Genomic DNA, 18,744 nt, shown 5'->3' on the forward strand with positions numbered 1-18,744 from the left:
ATATTGATTCAAACAATGAAGTACCAAATCAAACAGATCCAACAAGTATATTACACAAGTTACCAAACACTCAGCAGTCATCAAGTTATGCATTATCAAATCCGAGCATATCACCTACACCTACAAATCTCCACGACCAAGAAATTACTAATACTCCTACTCATAGCAACACTTTCAGTCATCCACATTCAGCGGCAATACCGTTTTCACAAACTCCTAAAGCAATATCCTCCAATCTATCAGCACCTCTTCCATTAGATACAACTGCAGAAAACTCCAATAAAACTGATACATCACCACAATTTTCCGAAACAACCATTTCAACCAATCTTACAATCAAAACTTCAAGCTCGACTTCTGTCATTACCAATGAGTCTGCTCCAGTACTTCCAAAGGTAATAAAGCCACAACATCTAAGTGAAAACTCTAATAGCACTTGCGAAAACGCAAGTTCTTCCATAAAACGCAGTATTGGTGAGATCGATACTCCTCCTTCAGACTCAGCAATTTCATCACAAAATCTGTTTGCAAAACCCAAATATTCTAAACCAAAAAAACCGCGCTCATCTAAAGTCCCATCTACACGGGAAACTCTTGAAAATTTTATTGATAATCATACCCCACCATTCGTTTTAAATTACCACCAATTGACCTTACTGATTGATAATGTCCAAGGCTCCCCCGACACTATTAGCGTCGTTAAAGAATTTACAACTGATATGCCTGGTTTACTCTATCTTTTGCAAAGCAGCTATCAATATGCAAATGATAGATCTACAAAAACTAAGTTTACAAAACTTCAAAAGAAACTTCTTAACCATTTAGGGAAAGAGATTTCTGACTTAGACAGTGACTCTTCTGTAGATAATTGCTCAGTATCATCTAACTCCGAATCTGTTAACAACATTCAACTCGATACTTCAATGGAACATTGATGGATTTTTCCATCGTCTCCCTATGCTACAGCTTCTTTTATCCGAATATTCTCCAGATGTTATTTGTCTACAGGAGACAAACTTAAAGACCAATCAGTTGTACAATTCAAAACATTTCAATTGTTTCCGCAAAGACCGTACAGATGCAGGTCGTGCAAGCGGTGGTGTAGCGATACTAGTAAACAATCTTCTTTTCCGTTTACCCCAGCATGTAGCACATTTTCAGCTGAACTCTACGCCATATACCGTGCTGTGAAACTTCTTAACGAGCTTACACTCACCAAAGCCCTGATCATAACAGATTCCCTTAGTTCTCTAAACTCATTAAAACACATTTTTCCGAAACATCCTTTTGAAAAGTTGCTAAAATACCAGCTTTCCCAAGCTCATGAACATGGAAGAAGCGTTCAATTTGTATGGGTTCCCTCACACGTCGGAATAACAGGAAATGAAGAAGCTGACAGGACTGCACGAGAGGCAATTTTAAGTGATTTTTCGGAGCCGATAGACAAGTGTGTCTCCAGTGACTTAAAAGCTTATTTTAAAAATAAAGTGTTGTGTTTGTGGCGAAATGAGTGATCTCAATATAATTCTAAGTTAAATAAAATAAAAAATAATGTGTCTCAGTGGTTTCCATCGTCGCGCAATAGACGAGAACAAATTGCGGGTGCGCGTTTACGTCTAGGACATACCAGGTTAACGCACTCTTACCATTTCACAAAGAGTAAACCACCTATATGCGATCAGTGTAACGTCCGATTAACAGTCGAACACTTTTTAATAGTTTGTAGTAAATATGACCAAGAAAGACAGCGCTACAAGATCCCAAACGCTCTACCACAGGCTCTAGGTCAAAACTATTCCTGCGACAATATAGTTAATTATCTAAAATCCATAAACATTCTGTACAACCTGTAGTTGTTTACTTTTGTTATTTATATTTTGTTTCGTCGCTAATAACCTTTTGGTGGATGCGACTTCTTTTTCTAATAAAAAAAAAAGTGATGACTTTCAATCGTCAAATATTTATAAAAACTTTGTGTTTAATTGTACTAATTTATACTTACATAAATAAATTACAATAAAATTTTGGTTTTGAACAGTTTTATTCATGAAATAATCGCAACAAATTGCACTCGAACTCTAAAATTAATATAGAATTTTAGAGCTCTTGTGCAATTCCTACTGAATATTTTTTAATGATTTTAATTTTAACTTCCAATCGTGTAGTAAGATTTTTCATCACGTGTTTAATTCTGTCCAATCCGATTATTATTACATCGGTAATTTTCTACTGTACAAAATTACAGTATAAATTTTTTTAAGTAGATTGTTTCTATTTAATTGCAACCAGTTTCCTAGTTTTGATAACTGTCACATTTAAGAAAATATCCATAATAAACTTTTAGTTCTGCATCTAATGTCAAATTGTCTCCTCTTAAACGAGGAGAACACAAATCGGCAAATTTAAGCGCTCGAGTTTACTTCTGTAAGATTATTTCATGAATACAACTGTATTTATAAAATAATTTTAACTAATATTTTATTAATATCTTCGTCTAAATATTTGCTAAACTGTGCTGTCCACTCTGACAAGTTGAAAAATGTGTGTCACATTAATTGGGATCAATGTCACTGAATATTATTATACAAAGACTTGAATTTTATATGTAAGTATTTAAAAATAACCTTACGAATATCACACGAGAGTAAGAATAAATAAGAAAATAATGCTTCACTTTTTCTCAAACTTGTTGTCATTGGGCAATAGCCACTTGAGCCCTGCGGGCTCTCGTGTCTATTGCCAGACAACACGTTTTCGAAAAATTGTTGCATTATTTTCAATTTATTCTCACATTCTTGTGATATTAATGCCCATATTTTTTGATAATATCTTGTCGTCAAGCATTACGTCAGATGCTCTTCGTTACTACCCAAAAATGAACATTCAGTGACATTAATGACAATTATTGTTTTAGAACTTGTCACAGAGAACACCAAGAAACAGGTTTAGCAAATATTCAGGTGAAGATATCAATAAAATATTAGTTAAAATTATTTAAAAAGACAATTTTATTCATGAAATAATCTCAGCGAATTACACTCGATCTCTAAAATTATTATCGACTTGTTGCCACTTTGACATAATTTAAATTAAAACCGTCAAGTTGTCACCCGGGAAACAGATCGATAATTTTAGAGCTCTCGTGCAATTACTAATGAAAATTTGCCAAATATTGTTTAATTAATATTCATTAAATATTATTTACCTAATAGTATATGCTAAGGAGTGTTAAATAATTATTCCAAGAAAAATACGTTCTCATAAATTATTACTTTAATTTTAAATTCATCACAATTATTGATATGATAGGTATAAAAAATATGAAAAATATCATTACTTACCAGAAAATTATAATAGGATTGCCCATTTGTGTCAATTAATCCTTTAATCTATTTTGACTACATTTAATGCTGTTTTAAATTAACACCTACTTTTTATTTTATTGAGGTGTAAAATTCCTTTCCCTCAAAAATAATAGGTGTTAGTTCTTTATTACTAATCAAGCTTTAGGCCAAATAACAATAAGTGGAATTTTCCAAATAATTTCAGCTTAACAATGTAAACATTAGATTAAACATTAAATTTTTGTTCTGAAGTATAATGGCAAGTAAGTACCAAGGTTAATGGTTCAGAGAAATAAGGAAAATAATATCATGTTGGTGACACAACCCCCTCCAGGCCAAAACCAAATTGTTTGAGTAGTATGGACATCTATAATAATAACCTATAGGTTTTCTGCAGCCGATTTTGATGATATACATAGTTATAAACAAATGAAGATCAAAAAACGATAAATTTTCGCTTTTTTCGTCTATTACCAAAAAGTTAAGCATTTTAAACAAATTTAAGAGTAAGAAACTCATAAATCGTATAAAAGAATTCAATATGGCGTTCGCTGAATATGCCTATCCTTATGGGTTGCTTAGAAAATTGCAAAATAAATCATAAATTTTGAGTTTTTATAAATATTCATAACTTATGTAAAAATTAACTTAGAACCTTCTTATTACACGGAATGCTGAGACTTATGGTGCTTAAATCCTACCCTAAATTTCAAAGCAACTTGTAAAATAGTTTAAAAGTTATTTAATTTGTTTATTTCAAATTAATTTTTTTTGCAACACTATAAGTCAGAAAATGATCTAGTTACAGTAATACTTTGGATAGTTTACGAAAGAAGAAAATTTACAGTATTAATTTAATTAAAAAAAAATGACAAAAAATAATTATAAATATTGCAAAATTATTTTCCAAGAACATGTGAATTAAAAAAGGGGGGGCTAACTTCGTCCCTAATTGTCATAGGACAGTTGTTTTTGTTTCTAAATGTGTATAAAAATTCAGTCTGTCTAAATATGAAAAAATAATTTTTCTACAGGTAACGGTTAAAAAGTTATTCTAATTGTTTTTAGGTGAGCAAAATTGACATGTTTTTGCAAAATAATTTTACACTGTTTAAAATTACTTTTTGTCATTTATTTTTAATGAAGTTATTAGTATAAATGTTCTTCTTTCATAACTGTCCGAAGTATTACTGTAACCTCATCATTTTCTGAGTTATAGTGTTGCAAAAAAAATTAATTTGGGATAAACAAATTAAATAACTTTTAAACTGTTCGACCACTTGCTTTAACATTTAAAATATAATTTAAGCACAATAAGTCTCAGCATTCCTTTTAATAAGAAGGTTCTAAGTTAATTTGTACATAAGTTATGAATATTTATAAAATCTCAAAATTTATGATTTATTTTGCAATTTTCTAAGCAACCAATAAGGATAGACATATTCAGCGAACGCCATATTGAAGTTTTTTATACGATTTATGAGTTTCTTACTCTCAAATTTGTTTAAAATGCTTAACTTTTTGGTAATAGACGAAAAAAGCAAAAATTTATCGTTTTTTGATCTTCATTTGTTTATAACTATGTATATCATCAAAATCGGCTGCAGGTTATTAATACAGATGTCCATACTACTCAAAAAATTTGGTTTCGGCTAGGAGGGGATGTGTCACGAGAAAAATCTTATTTCTCTGGACTATAAATAAAATATAAAGTAGAGGAAAACATCAATTTCCGATGTCGAAATCGAAAAGCCAAATAATCGTATTTTCAAATAAAAATGAGGTTAATTCCCATTAAAGATAGTAGAAACAATAGAAATTTCCCAAAAAAAAAATAGTTTCAAAACTATAATTTTTCTCTGCTCATTTGTTATTATGATTATTGTGCTAAACTGTGAGTATATAGTATACAGTGGGAAGCAAAATTATGGAATAAATTAATTTTTTCCAGAATGGGCGATTTTGAAGACAAATCCTGAAACAGGTCGATTTTTATTTTCGAAACGTTGAAGATGAAGAGTGTGGATCATTTCTGGAATTATATTACGAACTTCCAATCTGGTTCTATTTCTTAAGTCTTAAATTTTGTAAATTTATGGTCAATCGGCAATCCAGATTATCCTCATAGATTTCTTAAAATATATTGAATTATATGGGAAGTGAATTAGTCCCTGATTGTGTCTATTATTAAAATAATTGAAGTTTATTAATAAATGTTTAGTACTGATGTTTTTTCTATGAGTATGAAATGTAGGCTATAAAAATCAAGTTGGCTTTGTAAGTCAGTTATTTGTATTTTCTTATAAAGATCAGCTATAACATAAAATAAATAAATATTGGCTCTATTAAATCAAATAAAAAATATCGAAGCATTAATAATTGTAATGGAATACCTATTATTGGGATAAAACCAGAACACAGTAAGTATGTAATTTATTGAATATATAATAATCCTAATATTCCCACCATACAGTCCATTATTAGTAAAATTGAGTAGGAATTTAGAGAAACTAAGCACGTAAAACAGCTTACAAATTTAGGTCGTGATCCAAAAAATGAGTATGTCCCTGTAAGTTGTATCCATATGGAAAACTTTTTTATTATTAATTTTACGAAAAAAAGTTATTCTTTATAAAAAGCTCTGCATGGTCCAAAACCTAAGATTTAACCATCAAATATCAAAATTTTTGAATATTATACGAGGTATGTCAAAAAGTTTGAATTTCACTCAAGAGTAAAGTATCTTTATTTTTCACAATATTGAAAATTGCTATTATGAAAAGTTGTTTGGAATTAAAAACTGTATTCTAATATGCAATTACGTTCTTCTAATTGAAAATTTTTTTTTTGAAAAATTATGGATAACTAAAATTATTTTCAGTAATTTTAATTCAGATTAATTAATTATTATTTTTAAGAAAAAAGTGATTCTTAATAAAAAGTTCTGCATGGTCTAAAATCTAAAATACAACAATCTTTTGTCAAATTTTATCAATTTTATACGAGGTATGTCAAAAAATATGAATTTCGCTCAGGAGTAAAATACGTTTATTTTTCACAATATCGAAAATTGTTATTATGAAAAGTTATTTAGCATTAAAAACTATGTTTCAGTATGTAATTACATCCTTCTAATTGAAATATTCTGAACTATAAAGGTACTTTATTTTGACCTAAATTTATCTTTTTTGACATACCTCGTATAAAATTGATAAAATGTGATATACGATGGTTGTATTTTAAGTTTTAGACCATCCAGAACATTTTATTAAGAATCACTTTTTTTCGTAAAATTAATAATAAAAGAGTTATCAGAATTGAAATAACTGAAAAAATAACGATAGTTATCCAAAATTTCTCAAAAAAAATTTTTTTCAATTAGAAGGATGTAATTGCATATTAGAATATAGTTTTTAATTCCAAACAACTTTTCATAATAGCAATTTCCAATATTACGAAAAAAAAATCTACTTTACTCTTGAGTGACATTCAAACTTTTTGACATACCTCGTATAATATTAAAAAAATTTGATATTTGATGGTTAAATCTTAGGTTATGGACCATGCAGAGCTTTTTATAAAGAATAACTTTTTTTCGTAAAATTAATAATAAAAAAGTTTTCCATATGGATACAACTTACAGGGACATACTGTATAAACCTTGACGAATTATTGAGTGTGAAAGAGAATCTTCAAGCTAATTCAAGGCAAATTTTAGGGGTATGGAATTGATGCGCCGATTTTACCTGGTATAATCCAGTCTCGATAAAGGGTCCTTTTAGCTGTAGGCAGGAGTGCGCCGGTGGAAGTTTTAATACCCGGGTGTGGGACGAAAACACTATCATTATTTACTTACTAGAATTTCTCCTCATCTAGGAAAATATGTAAATTGCGTAAAGAAGTCTGTCTATTATTATAGGTACTAAGAAGAAAGGTTGGATGAGAGTTAGGGTGTTTATTAGTACCTAACAGAAATTTAATTTTTCAAAAACATGCCGGTTGTTTAGATTTAAAAGATTTTAGTCATTATTAGCACGATCATTATTTGGTATGGTATGTTAAACAGTAAATGGTTAGGTTCAATTAGTTACCACTATAATCAGCCCGGATTAACCGATAATAGTATAAAAGGCCCGGTTTCAGGTAAAATTTATTTTAGGCTTTATTATGGGAGTACCGTCTAGTCAGTGTTAATTGCAAAAGACCAACTCTGTCTACCTCGGTGGCTTATCGCTCCGGGTGAGTCTTAACAATGGGCCAGGTCAGATAAATTTAATAATATTTATGACAGCACTAATTGAATTCAAACCATTTACTGTTGAACAAACCATACTTACTGGAATTTCGGCTCATCTAGGAAAATATGTAAATTACGTAAAGAAGGAAGTCTGTTTATTATTATAGGTTGTGCTTCAGCATCTTCTGAAAGAACAACGAATTGCTGTGAGTCGTTTCATTCACAGTACAACAAAAGTTTTTATTACCCCCATCCTAATATTTTACAATTTTTATACGTTTTAATACAAAATCAAACTAATCTTTACATTAAAATAAATAGCAAACACCTCCCAAAAAAAAAATTCTAATAAAAAATATAAAGAGCGCTTAAAGTTATTACGAGCATTAATTGCAAAACATGAAGGCGGTGAAATAAGTCGATTTGATTTTGTAAAATCAGCTTCATTTCACCACCGCAGTAACATGGAGCTTTAATTTAATTACATTATAGGTGTAGATATTTTTATATTAGTCCGTAACTGTAGTGTATCTATGTATATTCTTGAAATAAATTCTTATATTTTCGTTCAATTTTTAATTACAGAGAGAGTCTGTAAAGTGGAATAAATTCAATATCTCAAATACTAATTGTTTTTTTGGAAAATGCTCAGACCCGTCGATTAGTATTTCAAATTGTCCTTTTTGACATTCAATAATAATGTACACAGGGTGTCCCAATTTAGAGATATGACGTCATCGTCGATTTTCTTAAATGGCAACACTGTCATTTTGATAGCTAATTTGATAGGGTTTGTAAAGTTATACATAACTGCAAAATATCAAATTTTTATTCTCTACCATTTACAAGATAATAGAAAATAACAAAGTTATATCTGTAATTTGGAATATATTTAATAATTAAAATACTAACTGTTTTTTTGAAAAATGCTCAGACCCGTCGATTAGTATATCAAATTGTCCTTTTTGACATATAATAATAATGTATACAGGGTGTCCCAATTTAGAGATATGACGTCATCGTTGATTTTCTTAAATGGCAACACTGTCATTTTGATAGCTATTTTGATAGGGTGTGTAAAGTTATACACAACTGCAAAATTTCAAATTTGTATTCTCTACCATTTAGATGATAATAAAAAATAACAAAGTTATGAAAAAGAAGTAATCAACTAATAATTGAATTTAATTATTTCAATAAATTAAGCAAAAACTCATAATGTTGCCCTCAATTATTGTCAAATTGTCAATGGGCAACGTTATGAGCATTTGCTTAATTGAAATAAATAAATTCAATTATTATTTGATTACTTCTTGTTCTTCATAACTTTGTTATTTTTTATTATCTTGTAAATGGTAGGGAATAAAATTTTGAAATTTTTCAGATGTGTATAACTTTACACACGCTATCAAAATAGCTATCAAAATGATAGTGTTGCCATTTAAGAAAATCAACGATGACGTCATATCTCTAAATTGGGACACCCTGTATACATTATTATTATATGTCAAAAATGACAATTTGATATACTAATCGACGGGTCTGAGCATTTTTCAAAAAAACAGTTAGTATTTTAATTATTGAATATATTCCAAATTACAGATATAACTTTGTTATTTTCTATTATCTTGTAAATGGTAGAGAATAAAAATTTGATATTTTGCAGTTATGTATAACTTTACAAACCCTATCAAATTAGCTATCAAAATGACAGTGTTGCCATTTAAGAAAATCGACGATGACGTCATATCTCTAAATTGGGACACCCTGTATACATTTTTATTGAATGTCAAAAAGGACAATTTGAAATACTAATCGACGGGTCTGAGCATTTTCCAAAAAAACAATTAGTATTTGAGATATTGAATTTATTCCACTTTACAGACTCTCTCTGTATATACCTAACCTATTCTGTCTATAAATTTAATATTTTAGGTGGGAATAAGCCACAATTTAAGTTTGAAATTAACTTTATTTGACGTTTCGATTTCCACTTCAAAAATCGTTATTAAACTACAAAACCTTAATAAATTAAACAAATTTTGTTTTTGTTGCTTGGTAAAAGAATTCTTCCAATAATTTAATTTTATCTGACTCATTCATATTGACAATTCAGACATAGGCATAATAGGCGTAAATTATGCATTTTAAAGTAAATGACTGTAAAATGATATTGCCAATATTTATGAGTTGCGTTCCTGGAACGACTTTATTGGTTTTTAGATAGTTCATTCGTTTACATGAAATCAACATTAACTTAAAAATGTTAGAAAAATCATGGCATGTGATTTGTCTTTAAAAAGACAACCACATGCAATAATGACAGTAAAATTCTCATGTTATTGATCAGTTTAACGTACGTCAGGTAAAATAAATGAATGGGTCCGCCAAATAACGTTGTAAACGCCACATCACTCGCTTTTAAGAAATCGAAAAAGAAGTTTTAAAATTATAACAATGGCAAACTTAAAGCTTTTAAGAGTTAGTAATAAAGTTTGTAAATACAAATTAAAAACTGTATTACTCACCCTTAACATGTATAAACTCTCCATTATCACTATTTTAAAACTTTTTCTTTGACTTCTCAAAAAACGTTATTCGGCGGACCCATTCAAATGTCTCATCATCCAGCCTCAAAAGTCTACTGCTGAATATAGACCTCCTCCCCTCGTTTCCAACCCCGTCTATCCTGCGCCGCTCTCATCCAGTTTTTATTTAGCTTTCTTAAGTCATAAGAAGAATAAGGTTGGCCTGGGCATCATTCGGAAAACTGTCTTATATTCTAAAGAACAGAAAATACCCGCAATACCTAAAAACAAAAGTCTTCAATCAATGTATACTCCCTGTTTTAATATATGGCTCTCAGACATGGACGTTTACAAAAGAGAATATGGAAAAAATAGCAAAGACAGAAAGAGCCATGGAAAGACAAATGCTGAACATTAAATTATCAGACAGGAAAAGAAACGAATGGATCCGTAACAAAACAAAAGTGAAAGACGTCTCTACCCAAGTAGCAAAGCTTAAATGGAAGTTCGCCGGACACACCCTACGGCAGAAGGATGAAAGATGGACTAAGATGGTAATACATTGGAGACCATGGAACCACAAACGAAAAAGGGGAAGGCCACAGATGCGATGGTCAGATGACCTGAAGAAACACACTGGGTCAAAATGGATGCAAATTGCCCAAGATAGAGAGGCATGGAAGAAGGAAGAGGAGGCCTATATCCAAGGATGGATGTTTAGGGCTGATTAGAAGTCATAAGTACATAATGCCAAATTTATAAAATAAAAGTCCAAGCTTCATTCGCCAAATCTTTTTTTCCGGTGAACACACCTTCTGTTTACATGGAACAATAAATCGAAAAACTCTAAATATTGGTTTCTTCCCTCAAGATCTCCAGATGTTACACCAACTGATTTTTTTATGGGGTTACTTATCTATGTAAAATGTAGCTTCGGTTAACGTGTTAACAAATGTTAATATTGAACTGGATCCGGTAATATTAGAATCCAATTTTTCTATGTCCTTTAGACCTTTCTCCCACTGAACCATACTCTTAAAATGTATATTATTTTTTACTGTTTTCGTTAATAGGAATACAAATAAAACAAGTTCATTTCTAGTTTATCGTTACTCGTTTAATTTACTAATTAGGGCAGTTACACTATTATTATGATCGATGAAGCAACCTCCTTACAAATTACTATTTTAATTCATTAATTACTTTTAAATTTTGATATTAATAATATTTCGCAACAGAATATTGCTGGAAATTTCAAATCGGTTTTATCATTTGCAGCAATTAACCCTTTAGTCTGGGCTGATTATCGGAGAATAGGCCATTTTTGGGAAAAGTTATTTACCAGCATTATTGCTGGAATCGAAGCTTATGATTATACAGTGCGTCCATAAAGTAACGCATAAATTCGTTATTTCGTAAACCGGCGACTATAAGGAAAAATCCCGAAACAGGTCGATTTTTATTTTTAAATTACGATTTTTTGGCATATATATCATACTAGTGACGTCATCCATCTGGGGGTGATGACGTAATCGATGATTTTTTTAAATAGGAATAGGAGTCATGTGATGGCTCATTTGAAAGGGCATTCAATTCTCTATCGAATAATATAAATATTAATATAATTATTTATACAGGGTGTTCAAAAAACATTTTTGAAGTTATACTTCTTTAGGCGCGATTGAGATTGAGGGTGAATTTATATTGATCTGCGCGCATGCGCACACCGACAGTATGGTATTAGTCGTTATACGGGCTCTGATTGGGCGTTGAAATGATCTGTCAATAATAAATAATTGTTGAATATGAGGGTAAACAAATGTATAATATATTAGTTTTATTGTTGTGAGGACAGAAACAAAAAAGTTTATAATTGTAGTGATATTTAAATAGTTTTTAAAAGCAACAGGTACGTAATAATTGTAAATGTATCATAGCTACCTACCTATTTGAACCTACCAAAATACATAGTATGTAATACTTTTATTTACATAATTTGATTACCATCAAAATTTCTATAAATGTTCACCTAATATATTGTTTTCTTACTCTATGTTTTGTTGTATTTTTTCAATTCTAAATCATTTCAATTCAAAATCAAACTAATTTAATTTAATTCAAAAATGTCAAAAGCTTAATCCGTTTAGTTAGTCGATCTTCGCACATAATGACACATTGCCTCCGTGGCGAAGCGTTTAAGGCGAATGAACCCCAATATACCAACCGCGCTGATAGCTGGTTCGAATCCCCATAAAAACTTTTATTTTTTTTATACATTTTATGATTGTCAGTATATTTATTATATAATTTTATTTTCAGAAAGTACGTATTTAGTTAAAAACATTTCCGACAATTAATGTTCAGAAATCATTTGTGGCATTTTTAATGTGTTTGTGTGTGTTTTATTCTTTTATTATTTTAATTTTTGGCACTGTTTTAATAAAAATGTTTGAGAAGTAGTAAGTATAAATTAGTTTAATATTTAAATAAAAGATAATTAAAAAGTATATTAATTTCGTTTAAATCATATAATAGAAGTATAACATCTTGATTCTTCTTGATTCTGATATTCTTTTTTTATTAACATAAGTGAGACAAAACAAAGAATATTATGTAATTTATTTTAATTCGAAATGCATTTTACTACTGTCAGTAAAGAGAAAAAAAATTATTTGGCAAATAAACATTGATTTTCATTTAAACGATATGTTCAAACTGCCGAGAGACAGGTGGGTGGCAGCTTTAACATTGAATTTAAGGTAAAAACAATATTTATTTGTCAAATAAACATTTAACAGGAAAACGTATTTTGAATTAAATAAATGACATACATTCTTCTTTTTGTATTAATTATTTTAATTAAAAAAATGTTTTTTTGAACACCTTGTATAAATAAATATGTTAATGTTTATATTAGTAAATAGAGAATTGAATACCCTTTCAAATGAGCTATCACATGACCCCTATTCTCATTTAAAAAAACATCGATTACGTCATCATGCCCAGATGGATGACTTCACTAGTATGATATATATGCCAAAAAATCGGAATTTAAAAATTAAAATCGCCCTGTTTCGGGATTTTTCCTCAATATCGCCCGTTTACGAAATAATTAATTTATGCGTTACTTTATGGGCGCACGGTATATATTAATAATATAGGTATGCAAAGTCCGCAGATAGTGTGCTACTTTTTTTATTAACAAAATGGTGCCCCCAAATCGTGTTTTTTTCAATTTTTGCTCCATAACTCCGAACATTTTAACTTTACACCAAAATCACCCCAATAAAAATTAACCGAAATTAAATTCTGCATAAAGACATGTTTTTCCAGATCTGCTTTGACGAAAATTTTCCTCGGAAAATGCAGGTTTTCCCAACAAAATCTTTAAATTTCAAATAAAGTTTTAGATAAGAAATTATCTACCAATAATTAAATAACTCGGCGACATAAAAGTTTTCTTGGTTTAGATTATAGTTTCAGAAGCCAGTGAAAATTAAACGAATATTTTAGCAACAATTCAATTGTTAATTAATAATTTAGGTCACAATAATAACCAAAATAATTATGATACACTAATCAAACTTTGAAATCTTGTAAATATAAGATGCCTACTTAATATTTTGTCGACAAAATATAAATTTTTAATTTTTTTGAATAATCTTTAAATGTTTAAAAAATATAGTTATAAACAATTTAACGTTTCTCAGAAAGTTTTTATTATATTTTAATTTTGAAAAATAGTTAAACGCGTATTTAAAGATATTGAAAATGAATGCTTTAAAACTTTTTTTCAACCATTTGCAAAAAAGTTATGAAACAGCAAAATAAACATACGAATACTACGTTGTTTATATATTTTTTTAATTCTTTCAAAGCGTAAAGTGAGTTTAAAGTACAAGCTAATTACTTACAAAAAATATTTTAATGGTTATATTTTAATTAAAGATTATAAATATTTTTTTTGTAATTTACACGCGCGAAAGTAGACTAATACAGTACCGTAGCTAATAACATTTTCACTAGAAGCGACGACCGCCCGCGACGTACAGTAGTTAATAAATAAAATTAAGGTGATACAGTAGCGATCAACAGGTAGCAAAACGCGTTCCAAGATTTCGGCTGTAATTTTAAATATTTTTTCGAGATACCTATTTGGCATGTTGTTCTGAAGCTATTTCCTTGTGGCATTTTTATGATTAATTATTTATATGGGAAATAAGCCACAATTAAAATGAAAAAAATAATTTTATTAACGTTTCGACGCCCAAATCGGGTGCCGTTGTCAAAATACAAAATATTACTAAAATAAACTAAAGTGTTGTTGCTAAGCAAAAAAAATTCTTCTAATAATTTATTTAATCTCACTCATTTATATTGGCAATTCAGACATATATTATACATTTTAAAGTAGAAGACTTTAAAATGATATTGCCAATATTTATGAGTTGCGTTCCTGGGACGACTTACTGAAAGATAGTTCATTCGATTACATGAAATTAACCCCAACTCAAGAATATCCGTCATAAAAAATTATAGCATGTGATATGTCTTTAAAAAGACAACCAAATGCAACGACAGTAAAATTCTCGCGTTAGAGACTTCATAGTAAATCACAAGGGAAAACCAGGAAAAACCTTGTGATACTATCCCGACATCGTAAGTATTTGGTCTTACATTAATTTACTCTCAAAAAATAATACCAAATTCTGACTTGTAACATGTTTAAATTATAAATATTATTAATAATACTAGATATATAAGTAATACTAAAATATAAAATATGTACTAGCTCGATATTATTGACTTACTAATCTTGAGACATCAAGACCATTAGACGTTAGAATAAGTGAACATCAATCTTATATTAAAAATAGAGAATTTGAGAGATCTCAAATATGTCAACACGCATGGGATAATGAACATAGAGTTCAGTGGAGAGATTCAAGTATAGTCCTGAAAGAATCAGATAGTAAAAAGAGAAAAATCAAAGAAGCGGCTCTAATTATGCTAAATGAAACCAATTGTGTCGCAAATTCCTCGGTAGAATGCAGTAGGATGTGGTTACCCATACTGAAAGAGGAAGTCAATAGAAAGAAAATACCAAGATTAGTAAGTCAATAATATCGAGCTAGTACATATTTTATATTTTAGTATTACTTATATATCTAGTATTATTAATAATATTTATAATTTAAACATGTTACAAGTCAGAATTTGGTATTATTTTTTGAGAGTAAATTAATGTAAGACCAAATACTTACGATGTCGGGATAGTATCACAAGGTTTTTCCTGGTTTTCCCTTGTGATTTACTATGAAGTCTCTAACGCGAGAATTTTACTGTCGTTGCATTTGGTTGTCTTTTTAAAGACATATCACATGCTATAATTTTTTATGACGGATATTCTTGAGTTGGGGTTAATTTCATGTAATCGAATGAACTATCTTTCAGTAAGTCGTCCCAGGAACGCAACTCATAAATATTGGCAATATCATTTTAAAGTCTTCTACTTTAAAATGTATAATATATGTCTGAATTGCCAATATAAATGAGTGAGATTAAATAAATTATTAGAAGAATTTTTTTTGCTTAGCAACAACACTTTAGTTTATTTTAGTAATATTTTGTATTTTGACAACGGCACCCGATTTGGGCGTCGAAACGTTAATAAAATTATTTTTTTCATTTTAATTGTGGCTTATTTCCCATATAAATAATTAACCTATTTGGCACACGTATTCGTAATATAATAAAGAATGGCGGTACAGAGCCCAATTTGAAAAATATATTAATATGTGGAAGTTACTCTGTAATTAAATACAATATTAAAAAACGAGCCTGTACCGCCATTAAGAAGAACAAAAAAATACAATTTCTTCAAATAAACTTTTTTATCCGATGCCTAGATTTTGTGTCATTTTGGAACTACTAAAATTTTTTATTTCATTAGTAGTTCCAAAATGACACAAAATCTAGAAATCGGATAAAAAGTTTATTTGAAGAAAGTTTATTTTTTATTCTTTTTAAGGGCGGTACAGGCTCGTTTTTTAATATTGTATTTAATTACAGAGTAATTTCCACATAATAATATATTTTTTAAATTGGGCTCTGTACCGCCATTCTTTATTATATTACGAATACGTGTGCCAAATATCTCGAAAAAATATTCAAAATTACAGCCGCAATCTTGGAACACGTTTTCGCTACCTGTTGATCGCTACTGTTTCCTCTTAAGCTTCGGCTCTGTATCAAGCCTATTTTGGCGCTAAAAATTACAAAAAAAAACAATTTTAATCTTCGATTAATATATAACCATTGAACTAATGTTTGATATTTTTTGAGAGTAATTAGTTTGTACGATAAACTCACTTTTAAGCTTTGAAACAATTAAAACAAATTATAAAAAACGGAGTAATCGTATGTTTACTTTGCTGTTTCATAACTTTTTTGCAAATATTTGGAAAAAATTTTTAAAGCATTCGTTTTCAAGACCTTTGAAATACGCATTTTAAGTATTTTTTAAAATTATAATATAATAAACAATTTCTGAGAAATGGTAATTTGTTTATATCTATTTTTGTTAAACATTTAAAGATTATGCAAAAAAATGAAAAATTTATATTTTGTCGACAAAATATTAAATATGTCTCATGATTATTTTAGTTGTTATTGCGACTGTAAATTGTTAATTAACAATCGAATTGTTACTAACATATTTGTTTAATTTTCACCGGCTTCTGCAGTTATAATATATACCAAGAAAGCTTTTATTTCACCAAGCTATTTAATTATTGATAAATAATTACTTGTCCAAAAAATGTCTTTGAAAATTCGAGATTTTGTTGGGAAAACCCACATTTTCCGAGGAAAATTTTCATCGCAGCAAATCGGGAAAAACATGCCTCTATGTAGAATTAAATTGGGGTGAATTTTTATTTGAGTGTTTTTGGTGTAAAGTTAAAATCTTCGGAGTTATAGACCAATAATTGAAAAAAACACGATTTGGGGGCGCCATTTTGTTAATAAAAAAAGTAGCACACTATCTGCGGACTTTGCATAGCTATATTATTAATATATAGGATCATAATATTCGACTTCAGCAATAAAATTGCTGGTAAATAACCTTTCTTTGTGCTTTACTAATTAGACCAGCGTATTATAACTATTTTTTTTTCAAAATTTAAAGATTATGCAAAAAAACGAAAAATTAATATTTTGTCGATAAAATATTAAATAAGCATCTCATCTTTATGGTAGGGGAGCAAAGTATGCTAAATGTGCAGTCACTCGAGCGCTTTGGGGACCTATTGGGTTGTGAAGAGTAGGTCCTAAAACCAAAAAAAGTTAAGCAAAGTTTTCCATTTTAGTGGGCGCTTGCCATTGTTTAATTTAATTTTCCATTTCCAACAATCGTTTTTTTCGATTATAACGCCATCTATCCATAATTTGAAAAAATGTTTCGAATAAAAGTTACTTATTTTTACGTAAAGAATCCAAATCTGTAATAAAAAATGAGGGCTTCTATTTAAGATTTTAAAGTAACCCCCCACCCCACGTCCATGGGGGGTCGTGTTTGGTGCCATTCGATAGATTTTTCAAAAATAATGAATAAGTGTATTTTACAGTTTTTCGATCTAATGTTCATTTCGCGAAATATCCTGGGATTCGTATTTAAAATATTAAATTTACCCCCCACCCCTCTCCGTGGGAAGTCGTGTTTGATATAATTCGATAGATTTTTAAAAAATATTGAGCACATATTTTTTAGTTTTTCGATCTGTCAATCATTTCGCGAATTATTCGCTTTTTTCTTGTGAAAATTTGGGACTTACCCATTTCCTTACGCCCGGCTCAAATCGTCAGATTTTTGAAATATACACTCTTTTGCATGTACTTAACTTACCGTATCTTAATCTGACAATTTCGAGTTCTTTTAAGGATAGATTTTTTTTTTCGGGCCCCCCTTAACGAACTCCCCTGTGTTAAGAGCCAATATATGGTAGAGGTACATCTGCAGAGTACCAGGTTTCTCCCCATATGCTAATCTGACGCGCTCGAGTAACTGCAAAAATCCCCGCTTGGGCTCCCCTACCATTATAATCTTTATAAGTTTGATCAATGTATCATGATTATTTTGGTTATTATTGCGATCGTAAATTATTAATTAACAATTGAATTGTTGCTAAAATATTCGTTTAATTTTCACCGGCTTCTGGAATTACAATCTATACCAAGAAAGCTTTAATATCACTAAGTTATTTAATTATTGATTAATAATTACTTACCTAAAACTTTATTTGAAAATTACAGATTTTGTTGGGAAAACCCGCATTTTCCGAGGAAAATTTTCGTCGGAGCAAATCGGGAAAAACATATCTCTATGCAGAATATAATTGCGGTGAATTTTTATTTGAGTGTTTTTGTTGTAAAGTTAAAATCTTCGGAGTTATAGAGCAAAAAATGAAAAAAAACACGATTTTCGGGCGTCATTTTGTTTATAAAAAAAGTAGCACACTATGTGCGGACTTTGCATACCTATATTATTAATATATAGGACCTTATAATTTGATTCCAGCAATAAAATTGCTGGTAAATAACTTTTCCATGAATTTTGCTAATTAGCCCAAAGTAC

Source organism: Diabrotica virgifera, chromosome 2 (assembly GCF_917563875.1).
Source record: "Diabrotica virgifera virgifera chromosome 2, PGI_DIABVI_V3a".
Lineage (NCBI taxonomy): Eukaryota > Metazoa > Arthropoda > Insecta > Coleoptera > Chrysomelidae > Diabrotica > Diabrotica virgifera.